Genomic DNA, 27,600 nt, shown 5'->3' on the forward strand with positions numbered 1-27,600 from the left:
ACTATAGAAGTTCTCACCTTGATATGATTACCACCTCCTTCCTCTTTTACACAAATTCCCCTGTGGTTTAATCTCTCTGGTCATGGAGTCATAGAACATTGCAGTGCAGAAACAGGCACTTCGGCCCATCTAGCCCATCTGTTCTTTACATGCCGTGTCATATGACATCATCATTAGGTGCCATGCCGTATGATTATTCTTGGCAAATTTTTCTACTAAAGTGATTTTCCATTGCCTTCTTCTGGGCAGAGTCTTTACAAGACAGGTGACCCCAGCCATTATCAATACTCTTCAGAGACTCTCTGCCTGCTGTCAGTGGTCGCATAACCAGGACTTGTGATGTGCACCAGCTGCTCATGCGGCCATCCACCACATGCTCCCATGACTTCACGAGACCCTAATCAGGGTCTAAGCTGGTGCTACACCCTTGCCCAAGGGTAATCTGCAGGGAAGGAGCACCTTACACCTCCTTTGATAGAGACGTATTTCCACCCCACCATATAGTCCATTTTTGAATTATTGTTCTAAGGAACTATTATTTCCACCTCATCACAGATCTTCTCTTGGAGAGTGATAATTTCTCTGAATCTAAAAGCAATTAATTTTTTCCTTCTGCTCTAATGAAAGGTTATTGATTTGTCAGTTAACCATGTTCCTCTGTCCACAGATGCTGTCTGACCTGCTGAGTATTTTTTTTAACGTTGTGATTTTATTTCAGGTTTCCAACCTGCAGCACCTGGAGTACAGGTAGAAGATGGAGAGCCCAGTGACATGGTGCTGTGACTATAACCTTTCCTTCAATATCAGCAAAACAAAAGAGTAAGTTATTGACTTCAAGAAGTGGGGTGGCAGGAGGGCAGAGTACACACCCCTGTTGGTATCATTGATGTTGGGATGGAGTTGGTTGAGAGCTTCAAATTCCTAGCTGTAGGTATCATCAATATCTTGTTCTGGTTCAGCCACGTTGACACTCTGACTAAGAAAGCACACCAAGGGCTGTACTTCCTCAGGAAACTAAGGAAACTCAACATGTCCTCAGTGATTGCTGCCGATTTTCAAGATGCAGAGCCTAGAAAGCACCCTTTCTAGATGCTCCATTGCTGGGTAGATAGATAAAATATTACTTTATTGATCCCAAAGGAAATTACAGTGTCACAGTAGCATTGCAAGTGCACAGATATACAAATATGAAGAGAAGTAAGAAAGAATATAAGTTACTTCAAACAGTCTAACAGGAGGGTTGGGGGTCATCATTTCCATGGCTATAGGTTGACTCATTATAGAGCCTAATGGCCGAGGGTAAGAATGACCTCATATAGCGCTCTTTGGAGCAGCGCAGTTGTTTTAGACTATTACTAAAAGTGCTCCTCTGCTACAGCCAAGGTGGCAGGCAGAGGGTGAGAAAGATTGTCCAGAATTACCAGGATTCTCTATAGGGTCCTTAGTTCTACCAAAGCTTCCAGTGTGTCCTGTTTGACTTTTAAAACAGAGCCAGCCTTTCTAATCAGTTTGTTGAGCCTATTGGCTTCAGTCATGTTGATGCCATTGCCCCAGCACACCACTGCATAGAAGATTGTACCAGCGACAATAGACTGGTAGAACACGTGAAGGAGAAGCCCGCATACTCCAAAGGACCTCATTCTCCTCAGAAAGTAGAGCCGACTCTTGCCCTTCTTGTACACAACCTCTTGTTGGTGCTCCACCAAGTCTGTCATCCAGGTGCACCCTAGGTAGTTCCCCCAGGTATTGCAACTGCTCTGCCCAAGACTACAAGCAACTACAGAGGATCAATGAACAGTCTGCTGGAGGAACTCAGCAGTTAGCAGTCTCTTGTGGGGATCCCAGCAAATTGTTTATTGCTCAACAGAGACACGAGTCGACAGATTCCAGCATCTGCCATCAGGTGTCTCCCTTTGCAGAGAGTTGTGGACACAGCTCAGTCCTCCCCTCCATGGACTCCATCTACACTTCCTGCTGCCCCTGGAAAGCAGCCAGCGTAATTAGAGTAACATGCACAAAATGCTGGAGGAACTCAGTATGGAGAGGAATAAACAGTTGATGTTTCAGGCCGAGACCCTTTATCAATGTAATCAAGGCCTCATCCATCCTAACCTGGATATTCTCTCTTTTTCTCTGTCCCATTAAACAGAAGATGCATAGACTCAAGAAGTCCAGACTTAAGGACATCTTCTGTCCACAGTTATCAGACTCTTAAATTGACCGCTTGTATGCTAAAAGACAAACTCTTGATCTCCCAGTCTACCTCATTGTGGCCTTTGCAACTTACAGCATCTGTATGCCTGCACTGTAACTGTAACACAGTATTTTGCATCTTGTTTTGCTTTTAATGCACTCATGGTATGATCTGTCTAGTTGACTTGCAAACACCATTCACTGTACACTCAGTGGCCACTTCATTAGGTACACCTGTATACCTGCTTATTTAGGCAAATATCTAATCAGCCAATCATGTAGCAGCAACTCGATGCATAAAAGCATGTTGATGTGGTCAAGAGGTTCAGTCGTTGTTCAGACTAAATATCAGAATGAGTAAAAAAAAATGTGATCTAAGTGACTGTGACAGTGGAATGATTGTTGGTGCCAGATGGGGTGGTTTGGGTATCTCAGAAACTGCTGATCTCCTGGGATTTGCATGCCCGACAGTCTCCAGAGTGTACAGAGAATGGTGTGAAAAACAAAAATAAAAAACGTGCAGTAAGTGGCAGTTCTGTGGGCAAAATTGCCTTGTTAATGAGAGAAGTTAGAGGAGAATAGCCTGATTGTTTGAAGCTGACAGAAATGTTACAATAACTCAAATAGCCACGTGTTACAACAACGATGTAGAGAAGTGCATCTTTAACATCGCCAGATGTTGAACCTTGAAGTGGCTGGGCCACAGTAGCAGAAGAGCAAAACCATACACTCAATGGCCACTCTATTAGGCACAGGAAGTAACTAGTAAAGTGGCCATGGAATGCAGCTCGGTATGTGACAATAACCAGTACTCCAGAGCATTTTGTCTGGAGTGCTGGGGGTGAGGGGAGATATGATAGAGGCTTATAAGGTTATGACATGCATGGAGTAAGTGGATGGAGAAAGTCGTTTCTTGGGGTTGAAATGTCTGATACCAGAGGACATGCATTGAAGTTGAGGTGGGTAGGTTCAAAGAGGATGTGAGGGGTAAGTTTTTTTACTCAGAGAGTGGTGGATGCCTGGAATGCTGGTAGAAACAAATACATTAGAGGATTTTAAGAAATGCTTGAATAGGCACATGGATATAAGGAGGATGGAGGGATATGGACATTGTGAGGTAGGAGGGATTAGTGTTTGGGTGTTTTTGATTTGCCTTTTAGCCTCTTATGGTGCGATATACAACATTGCGGGCCAAATGGCCTGTAACTGTGCTGTCCTCTTCTATTTTCAAATACCAATACTACTTCGTTTTTCTCTCCTGGAGAACTGTGTCAACGTTGCTCTGAAAGAAAGCAAGGAGGAATGTTGCAGATGTACCAAAGTCACTCAGTAAACGTGGTTATAGTTTCTTCCAGCAACCTCATTGATTCAGAGAGTTGTTCGTCACAGAAGCAGGTCCTCTAGTGTATAATATCCATGCAGACCATAGTTCTTACCTACACTTACTCCCATTTGCTCTGTAGCTTTCTATGCCTTGGTTACTGAAGAGTCCATGGTATTTCCTTAGATATTTAAACTTATTAGGCATCTCTCTGTGTGACTGTAATTAGATTTGAGTTTGCAGCCATTATCTGCTGGCCTACATATTGCTGAGCATAGTACCGTTTATTTTCAGCTATGGAAATGGATTGTTCCGAGAGTACAATAACAGCTTCCAGTGAATGGAACAACATGAAGAACTCGATGGTTAAGAACTTGCAGACTTGAATTGTGCTGGAGTTGATGAGGTGGTTCGGATGCATCAGGAACATTGCTTTAAGGAAATTAAAAAACCTATCGCGACTGAAAGTCGATGGGACTTGCACAGACTCCAGTGGCTGGTGCAGTTCCCCTTTAAGCGATGGAGCTGTTCCCCTTTCTCCTTGGAGTGATGAAGGATGAGGGGTGACCTCATAGAGGTATATAAGATGATGAGAGGCATTGATCGTGTGGATAGCAAGAGGCTTTTTCCCAGGGCTGAAGTGGCTAACACGAGAGGACACAGTTTTAAGGGGCTTGGAAGTAGGTACAAGGGGGATGTCAGAGGTAAGTTTTTCACACAGAGAGTAGTGGTTCCATGGAATGCACTGCCTGTGAAGGTGATAGAGGTGGGTACAATAGGCTCTTTTAAGAGACTCTTAGATAGGTACATGGAGCTTAGAAAAATAGAGGGCTATGCAGTAGGGTAATTCTAGGCAGTTTCTAGAGTAGGTTACATGGTCAGCACAACATTGTGGGCCAAAGGGCCTGTAATGAGCTTTAGATTTCTATGTTTCTATGTTCCTAAGACAGCGGAAGAGAGAATGCCGCTCTGGTTTAAAAGTTTGTCTAAGGAAGCATGGCTTTTGACTCCCAGTACCGACTGTCTTGCTGGCAAACGTTCAATCTCTGGTAAATAAGCCCAAAGATTTCAGAGCTAGATTGCATAGCAGAGGGACATTAAAAGCTGTTGTATTTTTTATTTCACAGAATCTTGGTTATTCCCCACCATTCTGGATGGGAAAGGCTTCACAATTCACTGCCAAGATAGGACAGCAGAGTCTTTAGAAGGCAGAAGAAGGGAAATATGCTTCACGATCAACTCCTTGCAGTGTACAAATATTGCAGTACTGTCCCGGTCTTGCTCACCCACTCTGGACCAGCTTGCGATTAAGTGCTGGACATTTTATTTGCCATGGGAGATTTCAGCGGTCAGATTGGTAGCGGTGTATATCGCACCTCAGGCTAGTGTCAATCAGGCTTTAGACAAACCAAGCAACGTAATAAACAGTCGTGAAACATCGTACCCTGATGCTTTCATCATTCTGGGGGACTTAACCAGGCCAGCAGGAAAAAGTCTCTAAATAATTATTACCACAAATCACTTGTGGAACCAGAGGAACCAACACACTGGACAACTGTTACACCACCAGCAAAAGTGCTTACCATGCTGCTCCATGGCCACACATTGGAGGGCCTGATCACCTGGCTGTACTTCTACTCCATGAGCAGTCTGAAGACTGCTGCATCAATAGTGAGGACCAAGAAGGTGTGGACAAGGGAGGCGCAAGAGCATTACAGCACTGCTTTGAATCGATGGACCGGACTGTATTCAGGGATTCATCTTCGACTCTCAATGAGTACTCCACAGCTGTTACTGACTTCACTAAAATCAGTGTGTGCCTACGAGAATATATTCTGCATACTCAAATCTAAAGCTGTGGATGAACCAGGAGGTTCTTAGTCTGCTGTAGGCTAGATCTGTGACCCTGCTCTTCTTGGGCACTATCGTCTAGTAGCACTCACATCTACGGTGATTAAGTGCTTTGAAAAGTTGGTTATGGCTGGTATTGATTCTTGTCTCAGCAAGGACCTGGACCCACTGCAATTTGCCTATCACCACAATAGAATGTGATCTCATTGGCTCTTCAAGTGGCCTTGGATCACCTAGACAATAATAATACTTGCTGTTTATTGATTACAGCTCAGCGTGTAACACAAATATTCCTACAGTTCTGATCAAAAAACTCCAAAACCTGGACCTCTGTACCTCCCTGTCCAACTGGATCCTCGGCTTCCTAACCAGAAAACCACGATCTGCGCAGATCAGAAATAATATTTCCACCTTGCTGACTAACCACACTGGCGAACCTCAAGGATGTGTGCTTAGCCCACTGCACTACTCTCTCTACACCCAAGACTGTATGGCTAGGCACAGCTCAAATGCCATCTATAAATTTGTTGACAGCACAACTATAGCTATAGGATTTCAGATGGTGACCAGAGGGTGTACAACAGTGAGATATATCAGCTAGTTGAGTGGTGTCACAGTTAAAAACTTTGCACAGTAAGATCAAAGAACTGATTGTGGACTTCAGAAAGGGTAAGATGACGGAACAGATAAAGGGATCAGAATTTCTAAGAGTGAGCAATTTCAAGTCTGAGGGTCTATCCTGAGCCCAGTTACAAAGAAGGCATGACAGTGGCTGTATTTCATTAGGAACTTGAGGTGTTTCAGTATGTCACCAAAGTCACTCACAAATTTCTACAGATTTTCCACTGTGGAGAGCATTCTGGTTGGCTGCATCACCGTCTGGAAATGGGGCTGTAGGCTACTGCACAGGGTCAAAATAATCTGCAGAGATTATTGTTGTGAGTCAGCTCCATCAGGGGCACTAGCCTCCCATGTCGTATCCAGGACATCTTCAAGGAGCAATGCCTCAAAAAGGCGGCATCCATCATAAAGGACCCCATCACCCAGGACATGCCTTGTTCTCATTGGTACCATCAGAACGGAGGTACAGAAACCTGATGACACACTGAGAGATTCAGGAACAGCTTCTTCCCGTCTGCCACCTGATTTCTAATTGGACATTGAACCTACGAACACTACCTCACTACATCACTACATTTTTTTGAAATTTTCTTTTTGCACTACTTACTTAATTTAACTATTTGTACAATGTACTGTGTATGTTAATCAAAATGGCTTCTTTGTTTTGTTAAGAGTAGGAATGCTACTTTGTATGATAAGTGCTTTCTCTCGCAGTTGTTTAGCTTTAGACTTGCTGATAATGGGATTGAATTCATTTGTTGACCAATGGGGAATGTTATTTTGTCTTGTGGGTCTGGGAGCGGGGGTTTCGTGGTCTTTTCAGGGGAGGCGGGAAGGAGACGCCGAGGAAGGTGGACGTGCGCTGCACTGCTCGGTCAACCACCCGGGTGGTCCCAGGTGCGAGGACGTGGAGGTTGGAGGAAAGCGACGAGGGGTCGAATGGTTCGATGGTTGGGCTCCAATGATGTGCACTAAACTGACTGAACTCTGATAAGCTGGCACCTTTATTTTCTTTTCCTTCATATATATTGTATTGCATAGTACTCTCAGTTTTAGTAAAATCTTTAAAGTGTATTCCATAACGGTATTTGGTGTGAGTTTGATATGGTGTGTGTGCGCGCGGCATAAACTTAATTCCCACAGCACCTGCATGTACGGGAGGTGGGGTTGGTGAGTGGCTGGATCTCCTTTTCCCCTAGACATATACCAGCCTTTTGGGTAAGTGTTACATATTTACTATATATGTGTGAGTGTGTGTGTACTTATTGCTATAAGTGTGTCAAAATGGTTATGATGTGTCTAATGTGGTAGTGTAGTGGGTAGTTCTTGTCACTCCCACTTTCAGCTTCCACTGCTGGCTAGCAGTCTTGTGAAAAGGAGAGCTGAATGTGTAAGTCTCTCCCTGCCCGTACATACCCTCTCCAACAGCAAGCCTCGTGTAGTGCCTCCTCCATGGAAAATGAACTCCTCTCAGACTCAAGCTGAACTACAGAGGACGGGGAGGAGGTCTGGCCCCTGCATATGTAGCACGCAGGCCCACCAGCGTGTGGGCATGCCCTGGAGCTCAAGAACCAGATCCCCAGCTATGCGTAAATAGCCCCACTGCCTTGTGGGCAGCCTCAGGGGAGACGAAGGCTACGGGAGTAAACCCAGACAGCATATCGGGAGTGGAGCTCCTAAGGCAGCTGGATGTCATTGAACATCCTTCCGACAGCTGCTGCAGCCAAGCTGATGCCAAACGTATTGCTCGATAAGCTTTCCTTTGGACTACACCGGTGAGGCCGAGAGGGGGATCTTGACAACTGGGCATCCCAGAGTCTCCATACCTTCTGCCCAGGCTTGTGATGATGATGATCATCACCCACTGTCCAACTAGAAAGGCGGATGCCAGCCACTTACTGTAATTCACAGTTTTTATTATCAAATACATATTGCAATGTACTGCTGCCTCAAAAACAACAAATTCCACGACATATGCCGGAGATATTAAACCTGATTCTGAATGGGACACTCCATGAAAGCCTTACTGGGAAGCGATACCACATTGTCCACGATCCAATTATTCTTGTAACATCTTTCCTGTAGTAGACCAGGGCTGAGTTCCCTAACATGTCTACTTTTCATATAGCCATAGAGTAATACACCATGGGGACAGGCCATTTGGCCCATCTTGTCCCTGCTAACGAGATGCCCCACCTAAGCTAGTCACAGCTCGCACTGCCAACACTGTGAGTTTAATCTCAGGCAAATTAATGGGAAATTGGGAGAATAAAATGGATTTGTGTAGGATTTATATAAAAATGGGAGTGAAATGATGGGCTGAAGGACCTGTTTCATGTTCTCGTTTTCTCGCTCTCTCTCTCTCCCTCGCTCCCTCCTCCCCCCTCTTTTGAAAGTTGCAGTTGAATCTGCTTTCACTACAAGTGCAAACCACTCACTATGAGTAAAGATGTCACCTCGAGCCATCTTCATGGCCATGGTAGTGTAACGGTTAGTGTGATACTGTTACAGCCTGGGGCACTGGAGTGCAGAGTTTAATTCCGACTATGTCTGTAAGGAGTTTTCCTGTTTCCTCCCACATTCCAGAAGTGGTAGGGTAATTGGTCATTTAAAATTATCCTGTGATGAGGGTAGGGTTAAATAGGTGGGCTATTGGGCAGTGAGACTATTTGGGCCACATCGTTTCTCTAAATAAATAAAATAAAATTACAAGCCCATTAATTCTTGACCCTCCATCAGTGGGAATTATTCCTTTTTTATCTACTCTCTCTACATCCTGAATGATTTTAAAACCCTCTGCTAAATGTCCTCAGAAACTCCTCTATTCCAAGAACAACCCGTTTCTCCAGTGCTCTGTCCCTTCTGCACCATCTCCAAAGCCTTCACATCATTCCTCAAGTGTGGTGCCCAGAACTGGACACAGAATCCCAGCAGGGACTTACCCACTGTTTTTTCATCATGGGAATCCCTTGACTGTCACTACTCAAGAGCAGAAAGAGATTTGGAGAGGGTACTGGACACCGAGTCTCCACATCAGAAGCAAGCAGTGATCCAGATGGAGAAGGCTGTGTGAACGTATCATTTCCTTAACTATGTCCCACTCATTCTATCAATCAGATGAGGCCCAGATGGTGTCCGAGGATGCAGGTCTCTCACTGACCTCACAGCTACATTCAGCCCACCAAAGGAGAGGGATCATGTCATCCTTGAAACCAAGGACAGCATCAAAAGGTCAGCCAAGAGGGCAGACCAGCCCAAGGGATCAGTTGGTCTTATGTTTACTATCTAGTAAAGGAAATGAGTGAGAAACAATGAACACAAGAGATTCTGCAGAAGGGTCTCGGCCCAAAACGTCAAGGGTTTATTTCCCTCCATTGATGCTACCTGCCCTACTGAGTTCCTCCAGCACTTTGTTAAGTGAGAAACAAGATTGTGAGGATGTGAAATTCCAGAACCTGCCACGGCTTAGCATTTCCACTGACACGCTGTGGGAGAGCGGAGCAGCAAGACATCTGCCACGTCACAAAGACTCAAAACATAACGGATAGTTCGAACAGGAACATGAGGAGGGCAATTACTGATAATTAACAAGTCTCGTTAGGAGCAAGGATTGACAGAGAATTGCTACCTGGCAGGGACTGTAAAAGCACATCTGACTTTTAATTGGCATTAAATATTTAGCTGTCAATGGAAGGGAGATCTTTTTATAATAATTTTTGTGAGGGAGGCAGAGAGGTGAGAACTGCCTTTGTAATGACTTCAATGTCAGCACTTATTTCCCTGTGAACGATCCTTACCTACACACAGTGGCCACTTTATTAGGTAGCTCCTGTACCTAATAAAGTGGCCACTGAGAGTATGTTCATGGTTTCCTGCTACTGTAGCCCATCCACTTCAAGGTTCGACATGCTGTGAATTCAGAGATGCTCCTCTGCACACCGCTGTCATAAGGCATGGTAATCTGCGTTACTGTTGTCTTCCCATCAGCTTGAACCAGTCCAACCATTCTCCTCTGACTTCCCTCATTAACAAAGTTGTTTTCACCCACAAAACTGCCACTCGCTAGACGTTTTTTTGTTATTTGCTCCATTCTCTATAAACTCTGGAGACTGCAGCGTGCAAAGATCTCAGGATATCACCAGTTTCTGGGATGCAGCTATAAATAGTTTAGAGATTCAATCCTAATGCTTCAAGACTGTTTTGAATGGACTAACAGGCGGATGTTCAAAGAGGCCACCACAAACATAGAAGACACAGACCTTGAAGAATATGCCTCATCTGTCACCGGCTACATCGGGAATGGTGTAGATGATGTTGATACCTCAAGGACGGTCATCTCACAGACCAACCAGAAGCCCTGGCTGAATATGGATGTGTGCTCCCTACTGAAAGCCTGGGGTGCTGCCTTCAAGTCCAGTAACGAAACAGCTCTCAGAGCAACCAGGAGAAACCTCAGCTTAGGGATCAAGAGGGAGAAGACTGCCTATGCACAAAAAAATCAGGAACGCCTGGTCTGATAATGAACCCTGATGTACGTGGCTGGGCATCAAGGGCATTACTGTCTACACACAGAAAAACAGTGAAACATTGTCGACTGTATCAGTGACACCCACCCCTCTCCCTGATGCTCTAAGTATCTTTCATGTACGCGTCAAGGCATGCAACACAGCACTGGCTGTGAAAGCTACCCTGCTCCTAGGTGAACAGCCACTATCTAACAGGAGCAGAAGTGAGAGGACTCTGCAAAAAGTCAACCCCTGTAAGGCTACTGGGCCAGGTTGATTATTCAGAGAGTATGCACAGCAGCTGACTGGTGTCTTCATGGACATCTTAAACTGTTGTCTCCACATGACTCAAATCAACCACCAGCATCCCGGTACCAAAGAAGTCTGCACCTTCAGAACTAAGTGACCAGCACCCGGTGGCACTGACACCAGTCAGCCTGAAGTGCTTTGAACAGCTGGTAATGGTGAACACCAAAAACTTCATTGCTGTCGCACTGGACATTCACCAAAATGCTCAACATGGGTGACCCCAGGACTGTGTGCTGAGCCCTTTGTTGTACACTCTTCTCACACTGGACTGCATGGCCAAACATCCCCGTAATCACATTGTCAAGTTTGCTGATGACATGACAGTGGTGGGGCTCATTACCAACAGTGACAAGATGGCCTACTGAGAAGAGGTGGAAGAGCAAGAGGCCTGGTTCCAGGCAAATAACTTCTTCCTTAATGTCAATAAGACAAAGGAGATGGTTACCAGCATCAGGAGAGCTTGCGCCACTCACACCCCTGTTTACCTTGGAAACTGCGAGTAGTTCCAAACTCCTGGGAGTGCACATCACACACAACCTCTCATGGTCCCGGAATACATCCTACACAGTCAGGAAAGCTCACCAGTGCCTCTGCTTTCTGAGGATGCTGAAGAGAGGTTGGACTATGCACAACTACACTCACGTCATTCTATAGACGTGCAGCAGAGCGCATCCTAACATTCTGTATGACTGCTTGGTGCAGAAACTGCACTGCTGCAGACAGGAAGGCTGTACAATGGGTAGTCAAGTCTGCCCAATCAGCCTACCCACCATCAAGACATATTGTATATACAGAAAGGAGCAAAAAAAAGGCCACCAATATCATGAAGAATCCCACCCACCCTGCTCATGGACTGTCTGTCCCACTCCCATCAAGAAGGAAGCTACATACCATCCATACCAGGACCATCGGACTCAACAGTTACTTTTCCCAACCCATATAAGACTGATCAACACCTCTAACCCACACCACCTCAGCCTCCCACCACCACTACTTTATCTTTTTCTGTCAGAGCTGCCTTGCTTACAGACACTCCTCTACCTAGCATCACTTTATGGACATACAATCAATCTGTATATATAAACTATCTTATGTATTTATATTTATTGTGTTTTTATTATTGTGTTCTTTACCTTAATGCATTTTTTTGTGCTGCATCAGATCTGGAGTAACAATGATTTTGTTTTCTGTGTACTGGAAATGACATTAAGCAATCTTAAATCCTGCCAGGACTTGTCTGCAGAGCAGGAGGTGGCTTGGGTTATTAGTAACTTAGCAAGGGCCAATAAAAAGAAGATAGGTACAAGTGGAGCGGCCATTGTGGGAGCGGCCACTGTTTGAGTGGGCCATAGTTAAAGTGGGGGGCTTGGGTTCAACAGGCTTCATCAAGAACAGGCTAAGGGTGCTGGGTCTTTTGGAATCATTTAGTTGACTATAGAATTAAAGCTTAAGAAGTTAGAGCCTAAAGTATAACAAGTGTAGGCAGGCTGGTGGTTATGGCAGTGGCATGATGCTCCTGTAGGATGTGAGGTTGCAGGGTACCCAGTGGTCTCCCTGATGACTACATCTGCAGGAAATGCATCCAACTTCAGCTCCTGACTGACAAGGTTGAGAAACGGGAGCTGGAACGGGATACACTCAGGACTACTCAGGAGACTGAAAACCTCATACATAATATTTTTACTGAGGAGGTCACATCCAGAGTTCAGGCTTCAGATGGAGAATTAAATGGAGTCATAGAAAAGTATAGCACAGAAATGGGCCCTTCAGTCCATCTAGTCAATGCTGATCCATTTAATCTGCCTGCTTTCATAGCCTTCCATACCTCTAACATCCACGTACCTGTCCTAACTTCTCACAAACATTGAAATTGAGCTAACATGCACCACTTGTGCTGGCAGGTCATTTCACAATGTCATGACACCGTAGGTGAAGAATTTTCCCCTCATGTTACCCTTACACTTTTCAACTTTCACCCTTAACCCATGATCTTTGGTTGTAGTCCCACCCAACCTCAGTTGGTTGTAGTCCCACCCAACCTCAGTGGAGAAAGCCTGCTTCCATTGGGAGTAAGCAGTCAGTGTAGGGATCCTGTGTGGCCATTCTCCTGAGCAACAAGTATACTGCTGGGCTGGGGAGGGGGATGCTTGGGTGTAGGATGACCTATCGGGGCACAGCAGCAGCAGCCAGGCCAGTGACACTGTGGGCAGTTCTGAGGCAAGTCAGGCAGAGCAGAAGTGATGGGAGACGGACAGGTGATTCTGTGGCCATGAAAAAGACACCAGGATGTTGCATTGCCTCCCAGATGCTAGGGTCCAGGATGTCTCGGAGTGGCTGCTGGATATTCTCAAGAGGGATGGTGAGCAGCCAGAGGTTGTGGTTCACATTGGCACCAATGATATAGGTAGAAAGAGGAAGGAGGTCCTATGCAGTGAGTATAGGGAGCATGACCTCCAAGGTAGTAATCTCTGGACTACTCCCAGTGCCGTGTGCTAGTCAGGGCAGGAATAGGATGATAGTACAGATGAATGAGTGGCTGAGTAACTGGTGCAGGGGCGAGGTTTCAGGTTCTTGGATAAATGGAGCTGTTTCCGTGGCAGAGCCATCCTGTAGAAGAGGGACAGGTTGCAGCCTAACTAGAGCTGTCAGAATCACTTCCTGTAATATATTGCAAATGCATTGTTCGATTATGCATTCTTTGTTGCTTACATAATTCATTATGGGTTTTATTTAAGAGTATGTGAGTGTCAGAAGTGTATGCCCCACTGAAGTAAAAAAGAATGTGGTAGACATGCCCCTCCCGGCTCTGTGTTTTTCTTTTAATCAGTTTCACGGTGTACTTTCGAGTTACAAAGCATAAGAGGCTTGAATAAACTCTTCTCGGGCTTTCAGCCAGGTACAGGTATTGATTTTAACTGACGTTTCGATGACAAACTCTGTTATCTTCATCAGGGATGAAGACTGGGCACGTTTAGTCTGTGATATAACAGGCTCGTCCACTAAATCCATATAAGCAGAACTGAAAAATAGGAAGGGTACCATCTCTCTGATAGGATTGTACTACAGACCCCCCCCCCCCCCACCCCCCGCAGTAGCCAGCCAGACATTGAGGGATAGATTAGGAAAGATGTAACAACAATAGGGTTGTTGTAATGGGGAGATCACCTTCCTAAATATAAACTGGGACCCTCTGAGTGCAAAAGGTTTAGATGGGGCAGAATTTGTGAGGTACATCCAGGAGGGATTCTTAAATTCACCTGGTATTGGGTGACTGACCTTTCTGTAGGGAACAGTGACCACAACTCCTTAAGTTTTAAGATAGCTAGAGATAAGGATAAGTATGGACTTTGTGGGAGAGTATTAAATTGGAGCAGGGCAAATTACGATAACATTAAGCAGGTCACCGAATTACAGGAAGGATATTAATAAGGTTGAAAGAATGCAGAGAAGGTTCCCAAGGATGTTGCCAGGACTTGAGAAACTGAGTTACAGAGAAAGGTTGAATAGGTTAGGACTTTATTCCCTGGAGCGTAGAAGAATGAGGGGAGATTTGATAGAGGTATATAAAATTATGATGGGTATAGATAGAGTGAATGCAAGCAGGCTTTTTCCATTGAGGCTAGAGAAAAAAAAACAGAGGACATGGGTTGTTTAAAGGGAACATTAGGGGGGGGCTTCTTCACACAAAGAGTGGTGGGAGTGTGGAATGAACTGCCAGATGAAGTGGTAAATGCGGGCTCACTTTTAACATTTAAGAAAAACTTGGACAGGTACATTGATGAGAGGTGTATGGAGGGATATGGTCCAGGTACAGGTCAGTGGGACTAGGCAGAAAAATGGTTCAGCACATCCAAGAAGGGCCAAAAGGCCTGTTTCCGTGTTGTAATGTTCTATGGTTCTATGGTAACAAGGGAGAGTTAATTGGGAAGAACTATTTTTGGGAAATCCACATTTGACATGTGGAAGGAGTTTAAAGACCAATTGCAGAGCGCAGGACAGGAATGTTCCGGTCAGAAGGAAGGACAAGGATGGCGAGATAAGAGAACCTTGGATGTTGAGAGAGGTGATGAATTTAGTCAAGAAGTAAAAAGGAGAAGTATGTAAAGCTTTGGAAGCTAAAATCTAACAGAACCCTTGAGGATTATAAAGAAGCCAGAAAAGAACTCAAGAAGGGAATTAGGAAAGAGAGGAGAGGACACAGAAAGTCCTTGGGAAGTAGGATTAAGGAGAATCCCAAGGAATTCTATACATACATCAAGAGCAAAAGGATAACTAGGGAGATTGTAGGACCATCATCATTATGTGCTCTGTCATATGATGTGGGCGATCATGGTTTTCCTTCTGTCTTTAATCTGAAGCTTTTCAAATTATTTTCTCTATCCACGGTCATGATTGTTCTTTACAAATTCTGTAGAAGTGTTTTTCTACTGCCTTCTTCTAGGCAGTGTCTTTACAAGATGGGTGACACCAGCTATTATCAGTACTCTGCCTGGCATCATAGGTTGCATAACTAGTACATTTGATATGCACCAGCTGCTCATATGACCATCCGCCACCTGTTCCCATGGCTTCAGTGACCCTGATCGGAGGCGGGGGGTGGGGGGGGGGGGGTGAGGGTACTAAGCAGGTGCTACACTTTCACCAAGGGTGACCTGCAGACTAACACAGGGAAGGAGCACTTTTACATCTCCTTTGGTAGAGATGTATCTTCACCCCGCTACACAACTGATAAACTGAACTATTTATTCTAAAAAAAAGGAAGCCTGACAAGTAAGCAGATTGAACTCAGGACACAGTTGGGTTAATTGGACTGGGATATTATAGCTCTTACAGGAACATGCTGCAGGGAGGGGCAGGACTGGCAGCCCTTTGTTAGAGAAGTTTCATTCTGAGACCCTTCTGATAAAGGTTCTTGATCTGAAACATTGACTGCATATTCCCCTTCATAGATGCTGCCTGTCCTGCTGAGTTCCTCCAGCACTTTGTATGTGTTGTTCAAAATGTCCAGCATCTGCAGAATCTTTCGTGCTTTCATGTTACCAGCGGGCTGGTTCCCTCTGATTCACTGACCAGCCGGCGAGAGTGTCAGGTTAGTTTGAGCACTGCCAGCGCTGTGGGTTTAATCTGCAGTGAGGCAATCTCACACTGCCCTTGGAGGTGTTACCAGAATCATTCTGGCCCCACCTCAGTCACAGAGATAGTAGAATCGTACAACACAAGAACAGGGCCTTAGGCCCACCAAGTCTGTGCTGACCAAGATGCTAATGTAAACTAATCCCACCTGCCTGCCCATGATCCATACCCCTGTCTCATCATGTACTTCAGATTCAGAATCAGGTTTAATATGACCAGCATACATCTTGAAATTTGTTGTCTATGCAGCAGCAGTACAATGGAATGCATGATATGTGAATCACAGTAAGTATATACTGAATATATTAAATAGTTAAATAAGTAGTGCAAAAATTGAAATAAAAAAGTAGTGAGGAAGTGTTTATGGGTTCAATATCCATTTAGAAATTGGATGGCAGAGGTGGGGGAAGCTGCTCCTGAATCGTTGAACGTGTGCTTTTAGGTTTCTTAAACATTGCTGTTGTATCTACTTCCACCAGTCCCTTGGCAATGCATTCCAGGAACCCACTACTCCCTGTTTAAAAAAAAACCCTGCAATTTCATTTAAACTTTTCCCTTCTCATCTTAAAGCTATGCCCTGTGGTATTTGACATTCTTATCCTGAGAAAAAGATTCTGACTGTCTAACCTATCACTGCCTCTCATAGCATCATAAACTTCTGCGAGGTTTCCCCTCAGCCTCTGATGCTCCAGAGAAAGCTGGGGCTGTTCTTGCACCCCGTTCAGTCACTCAATAAGTTCTCTGAGTTAAAGGTTCACACACGTTAAAACCAGCAAGTTAGCATAGTGGTTAGCCTAACATTTCACAGCACCAGCTGAAAGGCTGGGGTTCAATTCCTGCCACTGTCTGTAAGGAGCTTGAACATCCTCTCTGTGATCATGTAGGTTTTGTCTGGGTCCTCTAGTCTCCGCCCATGATCCAAAGTCATACAGTTGGGGTTAGTAAGTTTTGGGCATGCTAACGTTGGCGCCAGAAGTGGGGCGAAACTTGTGGGCTGCCGCCAGCTCATCCTTGGACTGTGTAGGCTGTTGACGCAAACAAAGCGTTTCACTGTATATTTCGATCCTTTCACCTCCATGCCAAATAAAGCTAATCTTTTTCTCGTTAAACCTCAGGTGTCGATTTGAAATAATTGAAGACGGCAGTGAATTTGTTAGAACATACAAAGCAATGTCAAAATGCTGACAGACTCTAGGTCTGTGGGTAATCAGAACTGCACTCACCAACACGCGGGCCATTGCTTACGGTCATCCCAGCGACAGTTGGAAGGCCATTTAGTGAGGTGCACTTGTTACTGATCCGCACCTTGGGTACTGTGACTTGCCCGTAACATTGCAGTGTGACTCAGGATGGCAGTAATAAGCAGGAAAGAGCAAGAAGACGGGAAGGTCTGTGCTCACACAGGCTACTTATTCCTTCAATTATTGCACAGATTAGCTTGAGCCAGACACTTCCTGGTTACAGCTTCCTGGAAACACTGGGCGTCTTCGTGCTAGATGTGCATCATCAGCATGATAAGAATATTACAAGAACATTGTCAATGAGTTAGGTTTTTAGAAGCCACTTAAATGCAACGGGGGCAGTGGACAGATGTAGGGAAGATCTCAGGGTGTGACACAATGGCAGAGACACCAGTTCGATACTGACCTCTAGGGCTGTTCATGTGGAGTTTGCACGTTCTCCCTGTGACTGCATGGGTTTCCACCCACATCCCAAAAGCATGCTCAGTTTGTAGATTACTTGGCACTCTGTAAATTATCCCGACTGTAGGTGACTGACCAGACCGCGGGGAGGTGGGGCTGGTTGATCGGCAACAGAGAGGTAATAGACTACCACTGAAAATGATGGGAGTAATCTGACTGCTAGCATGGAGCTGATGGGCGACATAGCCTTCTGTGCAGTAAGCAGATTGGAGAATTCCAAGCTTTGGGTCCGGCACCAGAGATCCCAGAAAGGAGGAAGGCTGGAATGATGCACTGGGATGGAAGGAACCATTGCAATCAGTACAAACTGATTACATTGCCTACAATGTAATCAATGAAAGGAGTTTACTTTCACCCTGGTAAGAGACCAGAGGTGGTCACTGGAGGCCCCAAAGGGGTTTCAGAAAGAGAGGTCAGGACTCGAACACATAGGCTTTGACCCACAGGGTGAAGGTGGTAGGAGTTTCAATGGGAAAAAGGGTGGAGTTGTGGTGAGGATTCTGCCTGTATAGGGGAGCTCAACAGAGTCATAGGGAGCCACAGCTCAGAAACAGGTCCCTTGACCCATCAAGTGTGTGCTGACCATCAAGTACCCATTTACGCTAATCCAATCCTGACCCACTCTGTTTTACAAACGCTCCAAAATCGGTGCCTCAAATTCCATCACTCAACTTCACAATTTTACTGCGGCCAATTAACCCAGCAGCCCGCAGGGGATGTGTAACGGAAGCACCGGGAGGGCTTCCATGAGGTCACACGGAGAACACGCAAACTCCACGTGGACAGCTCTGGAGATCAGAACCGAGCAGGGGGGCCACCAGAGCTGCAAGCCACCACTGTGTGCTGATTGGAATGCTACGTGACGCCCTTCCCTCCCTTGGAACTGAAAATAATTGGGTGCTGAATTCACGGGCGTGGATTGCAGCACAACATTATCCAACGTGATGAATGAGTTCCAAAACAAGTTTCCATCCCCATGCACAGGGGAGAGGAGTTGCTCTGAAATGCCGATCTATCTATAGCACACAGAGTGGAACATTCCTGTGAGTATTACGCAAACTGTGCTGCTTGGGAGACTGGTTCTGGAATGTGCATTATCGCAGGATAGCTTGCACCTTGATCAGGAAACCAGGAATGATAACTTGGGAGAAAGAAGTGGTTGGAGAAGGAGGGCAGGGAGGGAGGGACGGAGAAAATCTGAATGGAAATCATTCCACACAGGAGAATGGTTGGTTGTACGAGAGTTATTTCAACAGATGAATAGAGATTTGTCTGATCCTGGGGGAATCTGTTTTTCCAATGTATGTGACAATGACAAGGGATTAGAGCCAAAGTTTCTGTGCTTGATGACTATGCTAGAAGGCATGGCTGTGGGGAGGCATTATCTATCTAAGGTGGTGATTATTAAAGGAATTCAGAATGGATAATAGGGAATTAAAGGGTTTATTTTCTCTTTGATTCCTCATTATCCATTCTGAAAATCCATTCAACAGAATAGAGAACACCTAAAAGGAGAACTACAAACCAGGCAAAGATGCTCACTATAACATACACAAAATGCTGGAGGAACTCAGCAGGCCAGGCAGCATCTCTGGAAAAGAGTACAGTTGATGCTTCGAGCAGAGACCCTTCAGCAGGACTGAAGAAAAAAAAGCTGAGGAGTGGATTTAAAAGGTTGGGGGAGGGGAGAGAGAAATACAAGGTGAAACCGGGAGGGCGAGGGATGAAGTAAAGAGCTGGGAAGTTGATTGGTGAAAGAGATACAGGGCTGGAGAAGAATAAGTCTGATGGGAGAGGACAGAAGCCCATGGAAGAAAGAAAAGGGGAGAGGAGCACCAGAGGGATGCAATAGACAGGCAAGGTGAGAGGGGGTAAAATGGATGGGGAATGGTGAATGTGGTTGGGGGGGGGGGGTTCATTCCTGGAAGTTCGAGAAATCAAGGTTCGTGCCATCAGGTTGGAGGCTACCGGATGGAATATAAGGTGTTGTCCCTCCAACCTGAGTGTGGCCTCATCATGACAGTGGAGGAGGCCATGGATAGGCATATCAGAATGGGAAGTGGAATTAAATTGGGTGGCTACTGGGAGATTCCCACTCTTTCTGGTTGACAGATCATAGGTGCTCGGCAAAGCAGTCTCCCAATCTACGTTGGGTCTCACTGATATACTGCCTGACGTACTGAGTTCCTCCAGGATTTTGTGTGTGTTGCTTAGGATTTCCAGCATCTGCAGATTGTCATGTTTATATAAAAAAAATAATCTTAGCTCTCAAGTAAAGTTGCCTAAAGTAAATTATCCTCCACAAAGATCAGTTGAGCACTTCCTCATGCCTCCTTGGTTTCCAGTATAACAAGAGCTGACAAATGGTGATAAGGCCTGTTCCTTGTCAATGGGCTGGCGAAACTGGACAAGAGGTTCAACATATTGACTAGGGATCTCCCATCCACCGCCACCAACCTCATAGTTCCCACACCCCACACCTCCCATTTCTACTCCTACCCAAGATCCACAAACCCGCTGATACATGTAGTCCCATTGTTTCAGCTTGTTCCTGCCCCACTGAACTCATGTCTGACAGCATCTGCAGATTTTCTCTTGTTTGTAAGAGGAGCATTTGCTGCTCCTTGTACATATGTGTACATATTCTGCCAGAAGGGAGGGGGTTAACAGGGATTACGTTCATTTGGGCTAACAGTGCACTATCTACACACTTGGCCTTTACTGTGAAAGTTTCAACACCTCCAGGAGCTGCTGTCATCAGGACCACATTGAATATTTTCTGGTTTCAATCATCCTCATGCAGACCAGGGAAAATGATGCTGTCGCCTTGTTGTATTTCTCTGAGATTTTTGAGATTCAATTTATCTTCATTCTTTTGATGACTTACTCCTGCCCAGAAACACTGCTGCACATTCTTATGCTTCACCGTTTCTAAACAGAGACAGAAATCTAGGATGGAATTAATTTTGTTTAGAATTGTGCAAGGCCTGTGTTATTACAAGCTTGCTGTGTCAGGAATCGCCAGACAAGCTGATTGTCACTCCAAGAAAACACTCGAGTAAGGATTGTCAGACCAATCGACCTCATTGCTGAATTACTTTTGGATGCCATCTCAACAGTGGAAACCTCGACAGCACTGGACAAGAGAACTTCATTTACATTCTGAATAAAATCTTCGCCTTCTCTTACCGACCGCTCCTTTGGTACAGGTCACAACTCTTCACATGGGTTGGCAAAGCCTGCTCACTGTGTGTGGGATATTTGTCTGAGTCATCCAATGCATCTTATGCTGGGAGCAGCAACAGGAAAGCATGGTGTCTGGCAGCTGAGAGCTTCATCGTCAACAATGGAACTCCTGATCCAACCCTCTCTCACCCAGCACCGTATCTAGTGTAGGGGGAGAGGGTGAGCTCCCTACCCTCATTGCTCAATGTCAGCCAAACATAGAACAGGTCACCACAGTACAGGCCCTTTGGCCCATAGTGTTTTGCTGACCCTTTAACCTACTCAAAGATCCATCTCAAACAAGAGGAAATCTACAGACGCTGGAAATCCAAGCTACACACACGAAATGCTGGAGGAACTCAGCAGGCCAGGTAGCATCTATGGAAAAGAGAAAAGAGTTGACATTTCGGGCTGAGCTTTGATGAAGGGTTATGAAGTTGTGGGCACGCTATGTTGGCGCTGGAAGCATGGCGACACTCGTGGGCTGCCCCCAGCACATCCTTGGACTGTGTTGGTTATTGATGCAAAACAACATATTTTACTGTATGCTTCGATGTTTTGATGTACATATGACAAATCAAGCTAATCTGTATCTGCAGTTCAGTAAAGGGGTAGGCGAGGGCAAGGAAGGCAGGGAGGGGTCCATTACTCACCAGTCCCGTTTCACTGGTGCTCTACACAGCATTTGAGTGTGTTCTGCGCCCTGGGCCTGGGACAGCCGTCCTTGGCCGGGACACTGGAGGAGCCGTGGGTTTCAAGTGGACCACCAGACATCCCTAGCTGAGCAGTGGTGGTGGTGGGGGGGTCTTCCAGCCTGGTCCTGGTCTGAGCATTGGGGTGAACAGGGACAGAAGCTAACCGTGGGTTCTGCCCAGAGGTGAGGGGAGCCTGCACTTGCACTGGACAGTTGGAAGGACAGCACGGGAAAGTCATTCCTCACCGCCTCTGTGGTGCCTGTTTTCAGCTCTGGTGACTAGGGGCCCTGCTAAAATGTCATTGAGTCATTCAGCATGGACTCCAGCCCTTTGGCCCAACTCATCCTTGCTGACCAAGACAGGGTCATAGAGCACTGCAGCACAGAATCAGGCTCTTTGGCCCATCTAAATAGTAGTCTGTACTGAACTATTATTCTTTATTTATTTAGCGATACAATGCCGACTAGGGCCTTCCAGCCCTTTGAGCCATGCCATCCAAGTACCTCCCGACAACCCCTATTTTACCCTAGCCGATTCACAGGACATTTAACCTACCCAGGATGTCTTTGGACTGTGGGAGGAAACTGGAGGACCCGGAGAAAACCCTCACATGGGGTGGACGTATTGAGACTCCTTACAGGGGGCGTGGGAATTGAACTTCGAACTCTGACAACCCCGAGCTTTAATAGCATTGCGTTAACTGCTATGCTACCGTGGCCGTCCCCCTGGCTAATTAGTATTCTGCCTAGTCTCACTGAGCCGCACATAGACATAGCCATCCAAACCACTCACCCCCTCCATTTAAACTTATCTAAACTTCTCTGAAGAGTTAACATAAAACCCACATCCACCACTTCCACTGGCAGCTCGTTCCACACACGCACCATCCGCTGAGTGACGAAGTTCCCCTTCATGTTCCCTTAAATATTTCACCCTTAACCTATGACCTCCAGCGCTAGTCTCAACCAACCTCAGTGGAGAAAGCCTGCTTGCATTTACTGTATCTATACCCCTCATAATTTTGTATACCTCTATCAAATCTCCCCTCATTCTCTTGTGCTCCAGGGAATAAAGTCCTAACCTATCCAATGTTTCCCTATGTCAGGTCTACAAATCTTGGCATAATCCTTGCAAATTTACTCTGTACTCTTTTAATGCTATCGGCATTTTTCCTGTAGGTACGTGACCAGAACTCTACCGAATACTCCAGATTAAACCTCACCAACGTCTTATTCAACTTCAGTTTGTCATAACAACTCCTGTACTCAATACTTTGATCTATAAAGGCCATTGTGCCAGAGGATGCCCATCTAAACTACACCATTTGCCCACCTTTGCCCATATCCCTCAGTGTCGCTGAGTACCTGTTGGGGCAGTGAATTCATTCTGGCCTAACAGCTTCAAATGGGTTGTGTCTGACCACTCTAGTTCTAACTGCCAAGGTTCGGTGTAGGTGAGGGGATCTCCCTGTTGGGACAATTAACCTATCTGGTATGCCTTTGGCCAAGACCTTTCATTAGGATTTAAAATATCTGTTGAAAAAGAAGACTCATTGGGGGCCAAGGGGGTTGCAGTTCTGCATCTGGGATGCAAAATGAGGGCAGTGTACTCTTCTGTTAGTGCCCTCCCCCAGTGAAAAATGTCTACAATGACAGAACTTGCCACATTTAATGGCCACTGAACTAGACTCGTACGAGGAATGGCAGCAAATGACGAGGCAACCATTCAGTTCTGCAGAGGAGAAGAGTTAGCACTGCTGAGTCACTGGCATCACAGGAGTTAACTCATGGATGCAATCCAGTTTGTCCCTGTGAAGGTTGCCAATGCATCACTGAAAGCAAGGAGTAGAAGTTACCTAGCAACAGATATCCCACAATTCCTTGTGTATTGGGATAGATGAAACAGTTCAGAGCACAGACAACAACTTCAAAGGGGCTGTGGGAAATTTTTCCCAAGAGTGTGTGGAAGGTAAACATGGAAGCAGAGAGAATGGGTAGAGTGAGAAAGCCGAGGGAAGGGAGAGATACAGAGAATGGAAATGATGGAGAGAAAAAGAAAACGGAGAGAGAACGATGAGACAAAGTAATGGATGGAGAAGAGATATAAATGAGGGAAAGTATAAAAATGCAAATTGGCAAAGAAAATAATAGAATTACAATATCTTAAATGCAAGAGATTCAGCAGATGCCTGAAATCCAGAGTAACACACACAAAATGCTGGAAGAACTCAACATCTATGGAGATGACTTTCAGGCCAAGACCCTTCATCAGGAATTAAAATATCCGTTGGGAAAGCACTTTCATTGGAGGTCAAGGGGGTTGCAGTACTGCATCTGGGATGCAAAACGAGGGCAGTGGACTCTTCTGTTAGTGGTCCCCCCCCCCCCCCCCCCAATGACAGAACCTGTTTGGGCCTTCAGGGATACAGCCACTGAACATGTACACTAACATATAGACTAGGAACAGCTGGTAAGCCCTTCAAACCTGTTCCGCTGTGTAACAAGACAATAGGATCTGATTGTTCCCAGCCACCTCCATGATCTGTCACCCCACCTCCATCCCTTCCTCCTCCTGAGCCCCCGAACTGTAATGCGGACTCTCTAAACGAGTACACCCAGATGGCTGGATCCGAAACACCAGCTGGAAGACGGTTCTTGACCCCAGAGGGAATTGAACCTCGATTGCCGCAGGTTCACTCACTGCTGTCAGGCTCGGTGGTGTCAGAAGACCTTGGAAGTAAATTAGTAAATTAGCCTTTGAGAGTGTACATATTCACTGGTCTGACTCACCGGAAACATATCAGTGAGGGGAGGATCAATACAGCTACTGGTGGCTCTGATAAAATGGAATATTTTAGCTGTTAATTGCACCATCCTCTCACTGATGGCTTCAATATCCATGGACACCTATCGAGTAATTAACTGCTTGCAGGGGCGGGAAAACTGTAAGCAGACAACACCATCCTTCAGTGAACTAATGGAGGGGTGTGACAGAGTGAACCCTTCCAGTAAGTTGTGATCTGAAACCCACAACCTGAATTTATCTGATTATAATAAAGGGGAAATGGATTAATACTTGAAAGGAAGGAATAAATTGGCATCGACAGGGACAGCAGGAAGAGAGGTGACTAATTGGGACTTCAAAAGGCAGTGATGCTTCCTTCCATGTTGTGGCTCTGAGTCACAAATTGAGGCTGTGTTCTGTGTATTTGTTCCAGGACAGGGCACTCACTGACCTGCCCAGAGTGGTTTGACCGTCCCTAGCCAAGGAACTTAAATGCCACAGAAGTTAACCACATTCATGGTTCTGGAGCTGCCCGTCAGCTGGACCAGGATAGGCAGATGGGTTATTGCTGAATTAAAAGGGTATTATCAAAGATAAAGATAAGACGAATATTAGTTTACTTCCCAGTGACCATTCCTGTTCTGACAATGCATCTAGTGCTGTGATGAAGCCACCCTCAGGGTGGTGGAGCAACATCTTATATTCTGTCCAGGTAGCCTCCAACCCGATGGCATGAATATCGATTTCTCCTTCTGATAAAAATAAACCTCCCTACTTGCCCTCTTCTATTCCCTACTGTGGCCTCTTACCTCTTCTCTCCTGCCTATCATCTCCCCCTGGCATCCCTCCACCTCCCAGTTCTCCTATGGTCCACTCTCCTCTCTTATCAGATTCCTTCCTCTCCAGCCCTTTACCTTTCCTACCCGCCTGGCTTCATCTGTCACCTTCTAGTCCTCCTTCCCCTTCCTCCCACGTTTTTAAATCTGTGTCTTCCCCCTTCCTTTCCAGTCCTGAAGAAGGTTCTTGGCCTGAAACGTCGACTGTTTGTTCATTACATATAATCTGCTGGAGGACCTCGACAGACCCTGACCTGCTGAGTTCCTCCAGCATTTTGTGTGTGCTGCTTTGGATTTATTTGTCACATGTAGAATGAAACATTGAGGCATGAAGTGAAATGTGTCGTTGGATCTCTGAGGTAACCTTTTTACACAGCGAACGGCAGGTGCTCAGAACACTCTGCCAGGGGTGGTGGTAGAGGCAGATACATTAGGGACATTTAAGAGACTCTTAGTTAGGCACATGGATGATAAAAAATGAAGGGCAATGTGGGAGGGAAGGGTTAGATTGATATTGAGGTGTTTTATTGCTTTTATTTAGAGATAAAGCATGGAACTGGCCCTTCCGACCCTTCAAGTTGTGCTGCAAGCAATCCGCAATTTAACCCTGGCCCAGTCGTGGGACAATTTACGGACAATTGACTAATCTACTAAGCAATACGCCTTTGCTTGGTTGGAGGAAACCGGAGCACCTGGAGGAAATGCATGAATTCATTTCCTCACAGAGGATGCCAGGGTTGAAATCTGAACTCCAATGCCCCCAAGCAGTAATAGCATCGTGCTCATCGCTACGCTACCGTGAAACATCAAAGTAAAAGAGCAGGCTAAAGAATCGCCACAACACTGTATAAACCCTTTGTCAGGGCAATCCACCTTGCCCCCTCCCCATCGTCCTGCAAATGCATTCTCTCAGATACATATCCAGCTTTCTCTAAATACCACTGTGGGATCTTCTTCAGCGATCCCCTTCAATATGTCCAGACTGGGAGGACATTCCATGTTTTGTTTTCCTTCTACTAGCTCAACGTGATTGTGCATGGCACGAACTGTCTGGATAGCACACGAAACAAAAGCTTCTCGTTCTCTCCCGGGACATGACAATAGTAACCCAATCTCTGTATTAGTGGTCACGTCAATAGTCAGAATGGCATGTTACATTGGTGGTGCTGTATTTGACTTCAGTGGGAATCAGGACCCTGAAAACCTTCTGACTTATCCTGTCGCTCATTGAAAACAACCCAATAGTTTCATCAAAGGGCTCTGATGCTCTCCGACCCTGGGTGGTGAAACCAGAGAGTTGAACACACAAAATGCTCATGTCAAGCAGCATCTATGGAGGAGAATAAACAGTTTGCGTTTTAGGCCATGTCCCTTCGTCAGGACCTTACATCACTTGTTTTGATATTATATAGTTATGGTTGTTTTAATATAATATTGAAATAGTTGTTTTAATTTAATTTCACCCATCAACAGGCCTTTTGATCCCACAATCCAGCAGTTTCTGATGTGGAGACTCTGAGCTGAGTAAGTGCATTTGGATTGGTAGAAAGGTGCAGCTTCTGCCACGGTTTGGAGTTTCCTGTCATGGGTGAAGGTGTGTCTGTGAGAACGGTGCTGGTACAGATAACACACTAAGTGTAACAGCTTGGCATATGTTTCTAAGTGCAAGAGAGAAGGGAAGCAACTAGATGAAGATAAAGTGATAATATAACCTGGGCACAAGTACGTCTTCAATCTGCAAAGTGTCAGTGCTGCTTGTCCCCTCTGACCCTCCTCTTCTCTGGACCTTCTCCTCTGGTCACTGCTTTGCCCTTAGACAGACAAACCTCAGAAACCAGGGAAAGGAGCAGGTACTGCTGAACCCAGCAGAGGACAGGAGGGCTGAAAAGCTTCCTCATGAGGAACCATCCACTGAATCAATAATTCTCCAGTGTGAGCCGGCCCTCTTCGGGTACACCACGGCTTGTGCTCTCTCTGATCAGATGGTGCCTCACCTGGTCTCCTTCACCTGGAGTTGACAATTTAGATCAGATCCTGCCTCACCTACTGTTATTTACCTGGACTTCCCAATTTAGATCAGACTGTGCCTCATCTGGTCTCCTTCACTGGAAGTTCCCAATTTAGTTCAGACCCTACCTCACCTGGTGCTCTTTACCTGGTCATCCCAGTTTTGAATAGCCCTTGCCTCACCTAGTTGCCTGAACTTTCCAGTTGAGATGTTTTGAGGCTTCAGTTGGAAGGTGTGGAGACGAACTCACTGCTGGATGGTGGCTAGAGCAGAAACACTCAGCACAGTTGACCAGTAGCTGAAGAACTGTGGCCCAGAACTGGGAGGTGGGATAAGGCTGGACAGCTCTCCTCTGATTGCCATGGATAGATAGGTCAAGTAGCCCCTTTTTCATGTTCCCCCTGATAGAGCTAATG

The 27,600-nt window shown here is 45.7% G+C and overlaps 1 protein-coding gene and 1 long non-coding RNA gene across 5 annotated transcripts in view; one reads left to right on the top strand and one right to left on the bottom strand.

Annotated features, from left to right (window-relative positions):
* LOC132383151 (uncharacterized) overlaps window positions 1–7,073 on the top strand; it is a 43,317-nt gene extending 36,244 nt beyond the window's left edge. Inside the window, exons 2-3 of the long non-coding RNA XR_009508556.1 lie at window positions 719–819; window positions 4,642–7,073. This is a non-coding gene — a long non-coding RNA (uncharacterized LOC132383151). The remainder of the gene's footprint in view (window positions 1–718; window positions 820–4,641) is intronic.
* Window positions 1–27,600, bottom strand: part of LOC132383149 (synaptotagmin-1-like) — a 136,530-nt gene that overhangs the window by 67,679 nt on the left and 41,251 nt on the right. For 2 of the 4 annotated variants that reach the window (XM_059954000.1, XM_059954002.1), the window contains exon 1: window positions 17,157–17,343. The exons of the other annotated variants lie outside the window; for them this stretch is intronic. The gene's annotated coding sequence lies outside the window, so the exon portion shown is untranslated. Of the gene's footprint in view, window positions 1–17,156; window positions 17,344–27,600 lie in introns of those variants that run through there. 4 annotated transcript variants of the gene reach the window in all.

The sequence above is a fragment of the Hypanus sabinus genome, chromosome 29 (genome assembly GCF_030144855.1).
Source record: "Hypanus sabinus isolate sHypSab1 chromosome 29, sHypSab1.hap1, whole genome shotgun sequence".
Lineage (NCBI taxonomy): Eukaryota > Metazoa > Chordata > Chondrichthyes > Myliobatiformes > Dasyatidae > Hypanus > Hypanus sabinus.